The sequence below is a fragment of the Diabrotica undecimpunctata genome, chromosome 2, assembly GCF_040954645.1.
Source record: "Diabrotica undecimpunctata isolate CICGRU chromosome 2, icDiaUnde3, whole genome shotgun sequence".
Taxonomy (NCBI): Eukaryota; Metazoa; Arthropoda; class Insecta; order Coleoptera; family Chrysomelidae; genus Diabrotica; species Diabrotica undecimpunctata.
The window spans coordinates 56384099-56401413 of NC_092804.1; the positions used below are offsets into that span (position 1 = coordinate 56384099).

Sequence of the window (17315 nt, forward strand, 5' to 3'; positions counted from 1 at the left end):
ACCAAAGAAAGATTGTGGTCTTTTGATAATAACATTGAATAAGTTTGTCAACCTGTAATCATTCCTATCGGACCGGATAACGAATATTATTTACATGAACATGAAAAGAGTCCATAATTTATTATTATAAGTTAATTAGTAAGCTTTAGTAACTTATTTACATTGCCTAAATGAACATATCTATGTATCTATCTATGTATCTAAATAAACATCAATAGGATTTAACCGCTTTAACATTAATTTTATAAAATAACATATTTATACTTTTTAGTCTAAAATCTGTCCCTTTTTGATGTTCCGACAGTGGTTTTTTTATAACTGTCTATAAAGGTATATAATCGTGGATATTTCTTGTAATTTCTATGTGAACCAAGTGGATTAATTGAAAAATAATATCTTTAAGTACATTTCAACAAGAAAGAAATTTATTTTGATTTATTTAACTTTGATTAGCCTTACCTGCTGTTTGAAAATTTGTGAAGCTACCAATTACAAACAAATAGACAATACCATAAAAATAAAACGACAACAGCAAATATAATATATATTTCAATAAATTATAGTAACATTTGTATAATTTAGAGGTTTGTTTCAACAGTCAAATTCACCTATTGTCTCTTGCCTGAATACACTAATTATAAATATCAAGCAATTATTTTTTCTTGCAACTATAATTCGTATCAATGAAATTGGCACCAGGATAACTCTAATAAATAGAAATATGTATGATAAAAGAAAAGGAACAATTGAACTCTTAAAGGCTTAATGTATATTCTTGAAATATATATGTGCTAAGAATAATATTCCAAGTTAATGCACTTCCAATTTCATTCAATTCGTTCACCTTCCGAGTTAAACCGTGTTGAATCTTAGCTTGGTGTCTTCCTGATGAAGACTCCAGAGAAAAATAAAAGTCAATAAAAGAAGTTAACTAAAGCTCAAATGAGGACAATATTTCAAGAAATATTTGAGAGTAATACAGACTTTGAGAAATTGAGCTTATTAATACTATCGTGTGTTTGATTAGTATGAAGGTGTTGAAAATAATATATCTGTCCTTCAACCCAACGCTACTGTAATTAGCATGCCCCTATTGGTCAGTGAACATCCACAAAAAAAAGAACATACTTTTCAAACCAGATTAGTGTAAATATAGAGTATAAATAGTGTTAACAAATATTTGCAAATTATGGCCTTCGTAGATAATCCAAATTCAAATGTCCGTACGGTACACAAGTTAAAAGAAACGTTTCCTAGTTTTTCAACTGTCTCCGTGATGGCAACAACACCTGACAGCAGAGTTATATTGGCTATCACTGCACCGTTAATAATTCTAGCTTTCAGATAATAGACTAATTCACGTACTTAGCCCGCTGTGAATAATGATAACTATAACGTAGAAGAATTCAAACGAAGGATAATTCTTGCTAAGTGCTATTTTGTGTTGATTAGACGACAAGCCAGAAAATAAAAATAACAATATTTAAGGAAATGTTGTACTGGGTCCGAAACACGGACCATCTCGAAAGCAGATAAAACCTTCCACTTCTCTTTGAAAGGAGAATCCTGAGAGAATATTGAATGACATGTGTGAAAACGATAACTGCAAGAGGTACAAAACGCTCCAAATGAGTCGTTATATTATGACATCGTAAAAGAGTAGATGTAGAGATAGGCCAAAGCTAAGATAGACGAATGATGAGGATGATGATGCTAGGAAAACTGGCAAAAATGGATAAAACTTAATGAGGAAGAAGACTTGGGAAAGTCGAGGTTCCCTTTAGGGATGTAGTATCAGTGATAATTAGTCGAAGATTATTTGATATATTTTTTAAGAGAGTATAAATTGTCCAAGGTATTTTCGTCAAACAAAAAAAGTAAACCGAGCATATCTAATTTACTTCGGACACATAGCTAGAAGAACGGGGACCATGTAACTATTGGTAGTAGAAGGAAAGGTAGAAAGCTGAAGACCAAGAGGAAGATCTTCAACGCGGTGGGCAGACTAAATGATTACTCTGGTGGGAAAATCCCTACATGAAGCCGTCCATATGGCACAGGGTCGCAGTAAATGGAGAGAGCAAGCTAATAATATTTAGAGTGTCACCCTGACAAGGGCTCAAGGAATGAGGAGGAGGATTATCCTTATTAAACTAGGATATTTGTGATGATGTATTTGTTCATATACGTTATTTTAAGTAATGTATGATAAAGAGCGTTTACACCTCGTAAAGTATGTAGTTCATTCTTATAATAATAGAATTATTATTGAAATTCTTTCTTTTTATATGCATTGGTTTTGTTTTGTTACTTTTCGGCAACATTATGCATTTAGAGCATGGGTGATCGATGAATTTTGTCACAAATATGCCTAATTGGATGCTGGGAGACCTTCAAATATCTCGAAAGTGACCATGGCCATATGAATTATTACTGTAGTTATGATGACCAGTTTTATACTAAAAGACATTCAAGAAGAGAATGGCTAATTAAATTGAAAGTGACTTGAAGGAACAAGACGTGGATTTACTTTTAATGGACGTGGAAAAATAGAAAGTAGTATCTTTTACTGTTTTACCACTATACTACAAGCGTATGGGAGATTTTTAATCCGTCATTTGACCCAGCCTGAATCGCATATAAAACAAGACTACAATATTTAATAACAACTTTAGAAACTATGCCGTCAATTCTTATGAGTACAACAGGTGAGTACACAGGTAAGGTAAACTTATCACTCAAAGGGGGGAGGAGCATTTTGGTCAAACATATTTGTGCATTTATAACTTAGGTAGGTAATACAAAAATAATAACCTGCGACCTAACGTCGTACAAAAATATTGGTACCAGGAGCAGGGACAATTTTTTATTTTCGGAAAATTTTTCCCCGTTTTCAGCAATTTGGCACAATACGGCAATCATACACAAAGTTTCGGATCTGTATATAGATTAATTTTTTTGCAACCCCATACATTTCGGCTGGAACAGGGGTAAGAAATGTAAGGCGTAACCCTTAATTTGAACTCCCCTGCTTTGAGTATCGATAAGAATTGGCGGCATATTTTCTAAAGTTGTTATTACATATTGTATTGATTTATATGTGATTCATGTTGGACCTAACCTAAAAATGTCCCATGCGCTTGTAGTTTACACTTAATTGATTTGATGCGTGGTTATATAAACGATCTATGTGTGAAAAAGACAGAATTCCAATTGCCTAAATCAAACCAACTTTTGTGTAACAAAACAATTTTTCGGTGCATTGTTTGTTCTCTATACTCAATTCCCAAGTTCTCTATAAATTGAATAATCGAAAAAAAGACACCAGCAGAGAATTTTCCATAAAAAAGTACACAAGAGTCCAAAATCAGAGGTATATATTCCAATGACAAAGCTTTTCACATACAAATTTAAAAAAAAATTAGAGTGGATTTGAATTTAAATAAAAACACTAATTGCTTCAGGTAATGCTATATTTACTCCAGTCGTCTTTACGAAAATTCCACTGAACCTCTAAAAATCATACGGACAAGCTGAATTTCTGAATTTTGCTGAAAATATTAACTTTGGGACCCCAAAAAAGATGCAAGAAAGTTACCACTTTTGCCCACGGGCTTCCCCTAAAACCCCCTCGCCAGGAGGATAAAAACGCAAAAAAATTGATTAACCAAGAATCTGTACACCGTAGAAAAAAATGATTCAAATGTAGCTGAGATAATTTTAAACAAAAATGTTTATAAGCATTTTTTTGTGTAGAATGAACCGTTCTCTTAGAAACAACGCTTAAAGCGACCGTCGATTTATCAATATTATAAAATAAATAAATTTTGTATCAGCTCGACGGTAAAAATTCGATATCTTTTGATTGAAGTGATCTATTGACAAAAATCAAGATGCATTTTAAAGGTAGAGTTCAGCTTTCGTATGCAGTTTTTGTATTTTGCCGCAAATAAACTCAGATTTTATACAGGTGTTAACTAAATAAACGTGGTGCGATTTTTGCCATTTTTTATTATTCTGACGAGATCAATACAATCTATCCCTTTCATTGACTGGCCACTATGAAGCTTCGATAACTAGAGCCTAACCTTTAAAACCTATAGCATGAAATTTTAGTTTTGAGTCTTGGCAACAAATGTGAGGCATTTGAAATATGCTTAAAAAACGCTGGATTTAAACTTTCACACAACAAACGAACTAAAACATTTAAAACTTTTTTTCAATTACACTTGTAGTACGTTTTTCAAAAGAACAAAAATTCTGCAATAAACTACACCCAAAACAGTTTTCTTAAATGCATTTCTCGTGACGTGTGATCGTTTGTAATGTAAAACATTAAATTCTGCGTTTTTTATTCATATTTCAAATGCCTCATATTTGTTACCACAACTTAAAATTGAAATTTCATGGCATAGGTTTTAAATATTGATCTTTAAAAATGGAAATTTTACTACATTTGGTCAATAAAAGCTTTCAATTTTATTGATCTCACGAGAATCGTAAAAAATGGCAAAAATCGCGCCACGTTAATTTATTTAACACCTTTATAAAAACTAAGTTTATTCTCGTCAAAATACAAAAACTGCATACGAAAGCTGCACTCTTTGCCTTTAAAATATATCTTGATTTTGGTTGATAGGATATTTGGATCAAAAGATCGAATTTTTACCGTCCCGCTGATACAAATTTTATTAAACATTGATTTCGCGCGCGTAACTGACATGCAAAATCGACGGTCGCTTCAAGCGTTGTTTCTAAGAGAACGGTTCATGCTACACAAAAAATGCTTATAAACATTTTTGTTTAAAATTATCTCAGCTACATTTTTTATTTAAAACATTTTTTTCTACGGTGTACAGATTGTTGGTAAATCAATTTTTTTGCGTTTTTACCCCCCTGCGAGGGGGGTTTTAGGGGGAAGCTCAGGGGTAAAAGTAGTAAACTTGTTTGCATCTTTTTTGGGGTCCCAAAATTAATATTTTCTACAAAATTCAGCTTGTTCGTATGATTTTTAGAGAACTCTCTGACGACTGGACTAATTGTGTAAAATGTTGGTTTTGTTTAGAAGTGGAACACATTTGTTTTGTTTTATAGTTATGGGGCAATTTCTGATAAGACACACTTTCTAAATATTATTTTGTTCTTGGACCAATTTCATTGTGCATGTCGTATAGTTGCATTATTTATACATAATATAATTTCATAAAATGCGCGCAGATACCACTGTACATGTCCATGTACAATAAATCTGCTTAATTCTACAAATGTTTAAGTAAACTCTTTATTTCTGTTGCACTTATTCATCTCTATGTACTTTCGGCGTATCATTACTCATCTAATAGAAGTACGACTAAATTAAGCTGGAAACAAAGTTACGGAGATAGAGGGACAATTTGTGAATTCCACTGTTGAATGAAAGCTACCAATATATGTACAGTCATGGCTCGTAATAAATACTAAAAATTTTATATTCAATAATATTGTGAATTATTCATCGCTACTTTTTATCTTCTTCAAGACCTCCTCGAGTCTGTGTTCCGAAATAGAGGGTAATAGCTTTTTGATCACGTTAGTTACAAAGAGTTCGCTAATACCTGGATAGCAGTCTTCTGCATCCGTGAATGCCATACCGACAATTTTATCATCAATTAAATTTTTAATTACGTCAGATAAGTGGCTTTCTGGACTTTTCGGGGGTAGTGGATCAATAATGATGTTTTTTTTAACCAGTGTGTTAAACATTTCGTTTGAATCTTCGTTAATGGTTAAGTTCCAATCAGGTACTGTCGATGTGGTACTAAACCAGTCGTCATTAAAACGAGTATCCAATGTTTCGGCATTTTCACGTTTCCACTTAAGGTACCTTTCTATTAGATCTATTAGTACGTAATTTCGCTTAGCTTTTCTAATGAACATAAGCTTTAACAATTCTTTAGCTGGTGGTCTATATTCTGGTTTCTTATTCAAACAAGTCTCCACGAAATCTTTAAATGGTTTACTGAAATCGCCTTCTAATTTGGGAGGGCTGCTATCTGCTATTTTTGACAGAGCTTGCATAGTGTGCATTTTAGAATAAGGAGGTTCGCCATCAGCCAATTCTATTGCAGTAATTCCCAAACTCCAAATATCAGCTTTGTAATCGTAAAAACTTTGCTTGATAACCTCAGGAGCCATCCAATATGGAGTTCCTGTTAAAGTGTTCCTTTTATTCATGGTATTAGTTAATTGTCCCGCGACACCTAAATCTGCTAATTTTACTTCTCCAGTTTCGCTAAGCATAATATTGGCAGCTTTGATATCTCTGTGCAATTTCTGCTCACTGTGTAAATATTCCAACCCTTTAAGAACTTCTCGAAGAATAACAGCTATATGTGCTTCTTCTAAAGGTCCTGCTTTCATAAGATCTTTGGCAGAACCTCCTCCCAAATATTCCATTATAATCCATAACTTACTATCTTTTAATAATGAACCAAAATACTTTGTTATAAACGGACTATCACACTGAGAAAGAATATTAATTTCTTGTTGGATGTCATCTATTTCGTCTTGAGCTTTTTCTAAGTCGATTATTTTTATGGCTACTACTTTATTTGATCTCTTGTCAATACCTTTAAAAACTTCACCGAATGAGCCTTGGCCAACAAGTTCGTGTTTCGTAAGTATATCTTCCAAGTAGAAAAGTTTAGGTGTTGACATTGTTGTAGCCTAAAAGGACAATGGAAGTTTTTGAAATATGTTTAACCTTATAGAACAAAAATGTTAGAACTGTTTAAACAATACTATTTGCATTATTGGAATAAGCTCAATAACTAGGACAGCAATCATTTTGAGCAAGATACACTAATTGTTGGCATCAACTGTCACTTTATCGTGTATAAAACATGCAAAAATGACGGACTTAATATATATAAAGTACTAATATCGATAAGTAACAGTAAATAATGTTGACTTAAAATAAAAATTTTTACTTCAATGAATAATAATGACCTAAGAGCATACCAAAAAAGAACAGGCTAAGGAGACAAATAAAAAAAGGGGAATACTAGTTTAGAACTAAAAAAAGAGGATAAAACAGTATCTTACTCTACCGGACTTTGCTTGAAAGAAATAATTTTTATTCCGTTATATTCCATTTAAAGTACGTGCCTCCTAGAGGTGGGATACGGGCAGCAATACACTGGCTAGGGCAGTCCTTACAATAGGGATCCTGACCTGTACAAGAAAATGTAAAGTTTGTGTGGAGGTAATACTAAACTTTCAAGTCAAAATCATGAATAGACCTCCAATGTAACAAAAATGATACTGTAATGAGCATCTCCTGAGGTAAAATGTTCTGGAGACAAAGAGAAATTCCGTTTGGATTTCCAGGTGAGGACTATTTCATTCTAAGGCAGCTGATGGAAAAATACAGGAATAAAGAAACAAACGCTCATATGGTATTCATTATTCTATAAAAGCGCATGCCCCAATACAGGTACGAAAGATAGGACCATCATGAAGTTTGGGTTCTCGTGGCCTTGGCGGGTAGATGGGGCTAAAGATGTGTACAATACCAGCCTATATTCATCAAATAATACAGCGTGATTTTTGAAACCATAGTTTTCTTATCGTGGGCTATGAACAGAGCGGTGGAACGCACCGCTTTACGAGGTGTAAAAAAAAATAAAACCGACTGTAGCTATTGTAACGACTGTAACGGTATCGTGCGACCACACACTACGTGGAGTAGTCAACGCAGTCCCATGCGTGTTTATTAATAAAATTTCATAAAATAAAATAAATTTAAATAAAATAAATTAAAAGAAAATAAATTGAATCAAATCGAATATCGAATCGAATATCGAATCGAATAACGAATCGAATAACGAATCGAATATCGAATCGAATATCGAATCGAATATCGAATCGAATAACGAATCGAATATCGAATCGAACATCGAATCGAATATAGAATCAAGTGGAATTGTATCGAATAGAATCGAATCGAATAAACGAATCTAATCGATGCAAATGGAATCGAATCGATTTAAATGAAATCGAGTCAAAGGGGATCGAATCGAATGGAATCGAAACGAATCAAATCGAATGGAATCGAATTGAATCAAATGGAATCGAATTGAATCGAATGGAATCGATTGGCATCAAATCGAATGGAATCTAATCAAATCGAATAGAACCGAATCGAATGGAATCTAATCGAATGGAATCGAATCGTGTCAAATCGAATTGAATTGAATATAATAAAATAAAAAAAATTAAATTAAAAATCACTCGGTGCGTAGATGATAAGAAAGCTATGCTTCCTCTCCTCGGTTACTCCTTGAGAGCCCCATACTGTTTTTTGAGATTCCTACAAAATACTGTTAAAAATTTCGTCATTCATTGCCAGACACTTACTATCTTAGCAACCCGTTGACAGACACCCTTAATGCGCATTGAATTGTAATTGTACTTCCGTTATAACATAAAAGCTGATTTTTATACAGAGTGTGATAAGCAGGAGGGTTGAATATTTCGCGAAATAAAAATCGGATCGAAAAACTGAATGTTCAATGTTGACGTGTTCAATGATTTTCAAAAATCTATCGAATGACACCAATCACGACTCCCCAGCCACACACCCTAGAGCAGATTTGGATTCCTCATAAAAAAATAAGTAACTTTTATAAGGAACAATTGGAAAAAAATGTTCCTTATAAAAGGTACTTATTTTTATAAGGAATCCAAATCTACAATAAAAAAAAGGGGGTTCCCATTTAAGATTTAAAATTTGTCCCCCTCCCCGCTCTAGGAGGTGTGGCTGGGTCTTTCGATAGATTTTTGAAAAATATTGAAAACGTATTTTTCAGTTTTTCGATGCGATGTTTAATTCGCGAAATATTCGACCATCCCGCTTCTTTTATCACAACCTGTATAAAAATCAGCTGTTATACTATAACGTAAGCGTCTGACAATGAATGACTTAATTTTTAACAATATTCTGAACGAAATATCAAAAAATCCCGCTTTATTTTGATGAATAACGGCTGATATTTTACACACCTTTAGCGCCGCGCCGTTTACCTGCCAAGGCCGCAATAACCTAAACTTCATGAAGATCCTATCTTTCGTATTGGGAGCATGCGCTAACAAATTTTCAACTTTTATAAAATAACGAAGGTCTGGGGTTCACGGGCTCTTGCTCTAAATGTATTTGCGTAAGTTTTACTAATTCTATTTAAATTTGCGGGCTATTAAGTCTGTGGGCATAAAACGTTTTAAATGGGGAACTTGATCGTTCATTTTAAACAGATCGCGCACGAGAATATTGGTGTACACTAGTTATGTTTTCCCATTTTTCACTGTACTTTGTGATTTCAGCTCTTGTATATGGAATTTCGCTGAGGTCAGAAGGAAAGAAGAAAGCCTAACCACTTTAAAATCCGGTCACATTTTCTATCATGTCGGAGAAAACGATGGGAATGGAGGCATTGGGCTCTTTATTAATAAAAAACTAGCTGAGAATATCATATCAGTAAAAGCAGTTTCCACAAGAGTTATACTTGCAAAATTACAACTAAACACCCGTTACTACATAAAGATCATTCAAGTCTATGCACCAACATCGAGTCACGCTGACTAAGAAATAGAACAGTTCTATGATGACTTGTACACAGCTGTTTCAGAAGACCAAGAACATTTTACGGTAATATGTGGCGACTTTAATGCCAAAATAGGAATAAGCACTGACCCAGCTGAAAATGCCTTTGGAAATTTTGGCACACCAGGTAGAAACGAAAGGGGCGAGTCTTAAATTTCCTATTAGAAAACAATCTATATTTAATGAATAGCTTCTTCTATAAGAAGATCCATAGAAGATGGACTTGGAAGAGCCCCGATGGTAAGACAAAAAAGAGATCGACTTCATCATCACTGACAAAAAACATATAGTCAAAGATGTTACAGTCTTAAATCAATTTTCGGTTGCAAGCGATCATAGAATGGTCCGAGCAACTGTGGAAGTCAATATTAAGCAAGAAAGACTGAAGATGATAAAAAGTAAAAAATTCAAACCTTGGATGCGCCCAACGAATGAACTTGACTTTGAAAAATATATCACCAGTAACTTACTCAGAAATACAACAAGAGAAGACGTAAATAACCTTAACGAAGAAATAGTAGATACATTAACACAAGCTCAGGAAAAATTTGACCCTAAACATGGAAAAGAACAAAAAATTAGTAAAGAAACGAAACAAAAAATGGAAGATCGTAGAATGCTGAGAAGTCAAGGAAATGTTGACTCACAAAATATAAACAGCATCAATAAAGAAATCTCTAAAGCCATCAGACGGGATATTAGAAAATACAACAACGAGAAAATTATAAAAACTATAGAAAACAACAAAAGCATGAAAGCATTGAGGAGAAAAATGGAAAATGGCAAAAAAGAAATCCTCCAACTTAAAGACAAAAATAGAAATATTATCTCAGATAGACCAAGCATATTACATATAGTGGAAAGTTTCTATGAAACATTATATAAAAGTCAAGTTATTCCAGAGCTCATCGAACAACCAATACAAAAGGTACATAATGTAGGATCGGAGGATATACCAGATATATCACGAGAGGAAATTCAACAAGCCCTCAAAAATATGAAAAATAATAGAGCTCCGGGGGAAGATGGTGTAGTCATTGAGACAATTAAACTAGGAGGTCCACTTTTGATGTCCCGAATCCAAACACTTTTTAATCTATGTCTGCATAATGAAAACATTCCAAGTAAATGGAAGAATTCGGTTACAATCCTCCTCCACAAAAAAGGGGATAAATCGGATCTCGAAAACTATAGGCCAATTAGTTTGCTTAACCACCTATACAAGCTCTTTACTCGAATACTGACAAACAGATTAGAAGCAAAACTCGATTTCTATCAATCAGAAGAACAGGCAGGATTTCGAGCGGGACACGGAACAAACGACCATTTGCAATGCCTTAAAACTCTAGTTGAAAAGTCTATCGAATATAACAGACCCCTTGCTCTTATCTTTGTCGACTTCCAGAAAGCATTTGACATAGTCGAAACAGTTGCTATCTTAAAAGCACTATCAGAATGCAGAATAGATCACAGGTATGCAAATATTATTCGAAATATATACGAAAATGCGACAACAACCGTTAACCTCCATTGCATGACTGAGAAGATAAAAATTGGCAGAGGGGTGCGGCAGGGAGATACCTTGTCGCCAAAACTATTTATAACAGTTATGGAGTACGCATTTAAACGGCTAGAGTGGGAATCAAAGGGTATTAGCATCGATGGAAAGATATTCAATCATCTCAGATATGCCGATGATATTGTTCTCATAACAGACAACTTAGGAGAAGCCAGAGTTATGCTACAACAACTACAGCAAGTAACCCAGAAAGTCGGTTTAAAAATAAACTATGGAAAAACAAAAATGATGACCAATCTCGTCCCCAATGAGCTAATAGAAATCGAAAAGTCGCCCATAGAACTTGTGGAAAAATATGTGTATTTGGGTCACGAAATAAGGTTAACGCGAGATAACCAAACATGCGAGCTACTCAGAAGAATAAGTCTGGGTTGGGCTGCATTCGGAAAAATGAGAGACGTATTTAAAACAAATATACCGATCCATTTAAAAAGAAAAGCTTTTAACCAGTGCGTTCTGCCAGTCCTCACATACGGAAACATCAGCCGAAAAATTGAGAAGGACACAACGAAAGATGGAGAGATCAATGCTTGGAATAAGCTTAAGAAATAGAATAAGAAACGAGGAAGTTCGGAGACGAACCGGAGTGGAAGACATTATCGAACATATTACAAGGCAAAAATGGAGATGGGCAGGACATGTTGCAAGAATGAAAGACGACAGTTGGACAAAAAAATTGCTTGAGTGGAGACCACGGGCTGACAAGCGAAGCCGAGGAAGAACCCCAACGCGATGGACCGACGACCTCAAAAGAATCGTGACCAATTGGATACCAGAGGCGCAGAACAGAAGCAGATGGAAAAGTCTAGAGGAGGCCTATGTTCAACAATGGACAACTCAGGGCTGATTGATGATGATGATGATGATATGGAATTTAGAGATCCCGTTCTATGATATTCTTTGGAGCATTAGTTATAATACGAAACAATCTTTGTAGGATTTCAGAATCCCATAATTGAATGCCACACTGCATTCCATATTGAATGCTCTATTCGTACTCCATTTATTTCCATTCATGTTTCAGATGATGAGTGCAAATTGTTCGGTTGAAAGTAGTTGAGAGTAGTCGGTGACATCTTTCTTACGCTAACGCCGGTTAGCGTAAGTTCTTCTAAGAATTTTTAAATATAATGATTTTTTATATAAAGTATTGTTTTTAATCCACTTTTTGCTTTATAGCTGGACAATAGTTTCCCAATATCAATAAATTTCGAGGTAAAAGACAAAATGTTGGAAACAATTAGGATTTCGCATTCTTTTCGTACCCAAGAGCTCATAAAAAATTTCTTAACAAGAAACTTTCTTACCCTCTCATTACTGTCCTAGTCATAGATAATACCCAGCGATAAAACCGGTTAAAACTCTCGGTTATTGAACTATTTATGTATTACAGCCACTCCTAAAATTTCTAAGATTTAAAAGTTGAGATGCGAGAGGCAAATCCTTTTTGAATCTTATACTAATTTCGTAGATATATTATGAGATAAACAAAGTAAACAGTTCTTACATTATTTAGAAATAAGAGATGTACTACACAAGGAATTATATAAAATAATTGTGTAAAATAATTAGTAAAGCTTTCACTGCTTTTAATACAAAACTATTGGCACCGAAGAGAGCAGAAAGAGATATTAAGTAATTTATTATTAACACGTTTCTATTGGCAACAAGAATTCGAAAAAATTTTCATGGAGACCAATTATTTTGTTCGGAAGCAGCAATATCTTGTTGACAACAGACAAAAGAAGTATTATAAGTATTAGATAAAGCAATTCAGATAAATCAGAATATATTGCAAAACGGGGAAAATACCTAGGGTTGGTTTGATGAGGAATGTTTTAAGTTAGTGACAAGAAAAGATTTATGAAACCAGCAGAAATTAGGGAACAGCACCGAAAAAATCAATCAAGAATATACTTAAAGACATCACAAAAAAACAATATAACTCTAACAAAGAAAATGAAGCACAATGAAGAAAATATCTTTAAAAAATGGGATTAGTCAATTCTAACCAGATGCAACAGATAGATATGACCAAGAACCCAAAAGTTAGATAAAAACAGAAGATGGGACACTAGACTGTGAATAAGTTAATCAGACATGTGGAAGCACTTGTTAAATAGAAACACGGAATAGAACTACACGGAACCAATATAACGAATAGCAGAAAATTAAGATAGGAACAAAAGAATTAATAGGTGCTGAAACTGTTTTCTTGTGGCATGTCTAAGTTAAATATTATGTTATCATGGGATTAAGTCGCAAATTGAATATAACGAAAATTACATGCTTCAAATAGTTATCAAGTTAGCAGAGATGAAAACACTTAAAAAAATTGATGGTAAGACACTATGGGACAGAGATAGAAGTACATATAGACGATGTAGATGCAAGGTGGAGAACATCAAGAACTGGATAAGAAATAAAAGAGTAGAATGGAACAATCATATAAGCCGAATGACAACAAATAGAGTAGCAAAGACGGCTGAAAACGGTTTTCCAATAGAAAGAAGATCAGTAGGAAGACCACGAAAACGATGGAACGACAACTTACTGGAGGCACATTGAAAAACAGACAGAGTTATGTCTACATAAAAAGAAGAAGAAGAAATAGTTATGCAAGGAAAAATTGAGAAAAGGAGAAGAATCTCATGGCTGCGCTGTGGCGTACAAAACCGAATCTATATAAAAAAATTACAAATTGTACCAAATATAAATCAGACGTACACCCGGAAAGAAAAGTACTATACGGTGACAGTCTGGGAATGGCTCGCGGCTAGACAAAACAGTGGAGATGGTCGTGCGGTCCACAAAACAAAAAAATCCGAAGTTATATCAGGGGCGCCAGGTAAATTGGCCCACAGCCTTCCCTACGTTGCTATTCAATAAACCACCAACTTACCAATAGGTTTACTACTAAAATACTAAGTAACAGTATACAACCTGAATAAATAAAAAAAATAAATGAAATTGTCAGATTAGAATTTAGTCAATTTTAATAAATAGATTCCCAAGATAGTTGAAAATAAATACATACATATTACATATTACAATATTATTTAACTTTACCATAGGCTTAATAAAAAAATAATATAAAAATGCGGCTTCTGCTTGCCTAACAAAAATTCATAAGTTATTTCTACTTAACAGAACAAAATGAAAGGTAAGACGTATCAAAAGTACCGGACGCTAAGGGGTGTGCGGTTCAATACCAACCAAAAAAAAATAATTAACGCAAATAGGACACCACGTGAGCTCAAGTGCGTGCGCAGAAAATAATATAAAAAAAATAAATCTCAAATATATAACCCCCCCTTAGACGCAGTTTACAAAATTAAAATAGGTATGTGTAAATATTGAATTAATAAAATAAACCGCAAATTATCTTTAAAAAAAATCTGTAAAGTATTTGTAAATATGAAAATAAAAACTAACAGCAAATAATCTTTAAAAAAAAACTATTGTATTCCGCAAACCAAATTAGACGGTGCTTAAATCTTCCGTTGAAAATTAATTATCGATCCATACCTCGAATATTCATATACTTCACCGCGTGGAATTCCAGTTATAGTTCAGCGTGTCTTCAATCCAAAATCCCATACGATTGCCGATGTACATAGACTTGTGTGACAATGTTGAAAAGTTGAAAATTACAGCCAGATGGAAAAATACGAAGAAGAAGAAGCAGAAAAAAACAAACAAACCAACCAACCAACCCCTTCTTAGCCAGATTAGGGGTTTGAAATATCCCAAATTGGACCGAAGCGTAGCCGGCTATTTGGACTCGTGATTAAGGCTAATTTCTTGATCTAAATACGACTCCCGGTATTCACGTGTACTGTAGATCCGCTTTTTTTAGCGAAATTGTGGATATTCCAAAAAAAACCCTTCCACGAAGGCAGCAAATCCCCTTGAATATCCACACGGTTCGGACTAGTCCAGATCCCACATGGAACAGCAGCAAAAGCAAAAAAACAAAAATGCCGTTTTTAATCTAGCCCAACCTTTCAGTAACACTCTCAAACCTGGAATCACTTTCTTTCCGTCGTCTTTCCGAACACTTGACAACTTGACACACGGAGGTCACCGAATAGTACCGAGATTCAAAAATTTCAATTTTATGATCCCAATTCTTCCAAGATAACTCTAGAAAGAACGATCTAAATTAGTTTCTTCACAAAAAAGAGGACGTGTTCCCTTAACTTCAGCACAATTTGCCAGACATTACCCCTATTTGAAAATTACTAATTTTATTTTCGCCACCTTGCTTATAATATATTATAGGCAACCGCTCTTACACGTCCTGAATTATTTAAATTTTGATAAAATAGAGGTGGGACTTTCTACTTTAAATTTGGAACGTAACAACACCTCCCTTTCCCAGAGGAAAATTTACGAGGAAAAACTAGACGAAGAAAATTTTCCCTCGCGCTAGCGACACACTACCTAAACTCTGAGCGAAGTCCACACAATCCACACAATCATCATCCACACCGTCTTCACCATGCGCAAGTACTTGGACAACGAAAGACATACCAACCTCAAACCACACGCACAAAGCAACAACTTACTTACAACACTTACTCCACTTCCACACAACAGTCATCTCTCATCGTATGAGATCAAGTAGAATAGTTTCAAATTCCAACGTCAATCTGACAACACTGATTTGGTCGGTTACTGGATGTTGCCCTTATTCGCGACCTCCCAGCTCTGGGGCATCGCTAGTACTTCACTATACCTCGCATAACATGAGTCCATAAGAAACTCTCCACCACTCGACTCTTACTGATACTGCGAGAAACATCTACCGAAACAGTAGTGTAATTCCAATTGTTCATTAAAATAAAAATGAGATAGGTCTTTCAGAATTTAAATCCGTATACAACGAAATTTAGTGAATCATCCAAAACTAAGCTATTATCCAACAAGATTCACCAAAACATAATTATGTGGCTTCGAAAAAATCCCAATTAAATAGAATGGCTTACTAACATCAAAACAAATCCCAACGCCATATCATCGAAGACAACATATTTCTGACCAAACCTAAGTGACATTCAATTCCATAAATCAAAAGAAATTAAGGCTACCGCAACCCTACGACTTCGTATTGGCTACCTAACACAAAAAAAAAACGAATCGGTTGACCATCCAAATACATCCTAAGAACCGATCATAGCCAACACTCAGTCATCCTTCACGGACACAACAAAAAAAAATAAATACAACCAATTTCAGAAGAATTTACTTAGACTAGACAAAACTTTGCTAGTCCGTTCTACTCCGACCTAAATCCTATCGGGATCACCAGTCGGGTTACTAATCCTTAAATCCTTAATATTCCAAATACCTTGATCCTTGCCATTTTCATCCTCTAAACTATATGTCCAGGGGGAAACTTTCTTCTTCACGAAGTAGGGTCCTATCCATCTAGGAGCTAACTTTTTCGTGAAATATTTAGCGGCATCTGACAACACAAAATTTCTCCGCCATACTGACTGATGGGGCTGAAATTCCTCTGGACGTCTCCGTAGATTATAGGTCTTCTCACACTTAGCCGAAGCTTTATCTAAACGTTTTCTAACATCAACAAATAATTCCTGGAGTCCACGCGATCGATTATATCCCATTTTAGCTACTTCGTCCTCCGGGTCTCCGAGTTTGTCCTTTCGGGAAAAATCTCGTCCATCCACTACCATCTTCCGACCGAAATTTATGAAGTAGGGATCTTGACCAGTCGACTCGTGGTATGCAGTGCGCGTAGCACATGCTAGTTTGGCCAAATTTTCATCCCACTTCTTATGGTTGTCAGCTATATAAGTTGCCATCATTGTTTTAAGGGTTCGGTTATAGCGTTCAGATGGATTGCACTGTGGATGATACAACGCATTATAACGAACTGAGACACCATAGGTTTCCATCATTTTCTTGAAAATACCCGAAGTATACTGGACACCATTATCACATAGTAACAGACGTGGAACTCCAAATACGAGGAAAACTTCTTCTTCTATTTTCTTAACGACATGCACGGCTTTTGAGGATCGCAACGGAAATACCAAAGAAAATTTACTAAACACATCCATTACCACT

At 34.7% G+C, this 17315-nt stretch overlaps 2 protein-coding genes and 1 pseudogene across 4 annotated transcripts in view; 1 reads left to right on the forward strand and 2 right to left on the reverse strand.

Moving 5' to 3' along the window:
• Nipped-A (Transcription-associated protein Nipped-A) overlaps nucleotides 1-17315 on the reverse strand; it is a 199036-nt gene that overhangs the window by 131133 nt on the left and 50588 nt on the right. The gene's annotated exons all lie outside the window — the stretch shown is intronic.
• The window catches only part of LOC140434572 (NACHT and WD repeat domain-containing protein 2), a 114546-nt gene that overhangs the window by 46030 nt on the left and 51201 nt on the right, over nucleotides 1-17315 (forward strand). The window lies entirely within an intron of this gene.
• Nucleotides 532-17315, reverse strand: part of LOC140434573 (serine/threonine-protein kinase 24 pseudogene) — a 29538-nt pseudogene continuing 12754 nt past the window's right edge.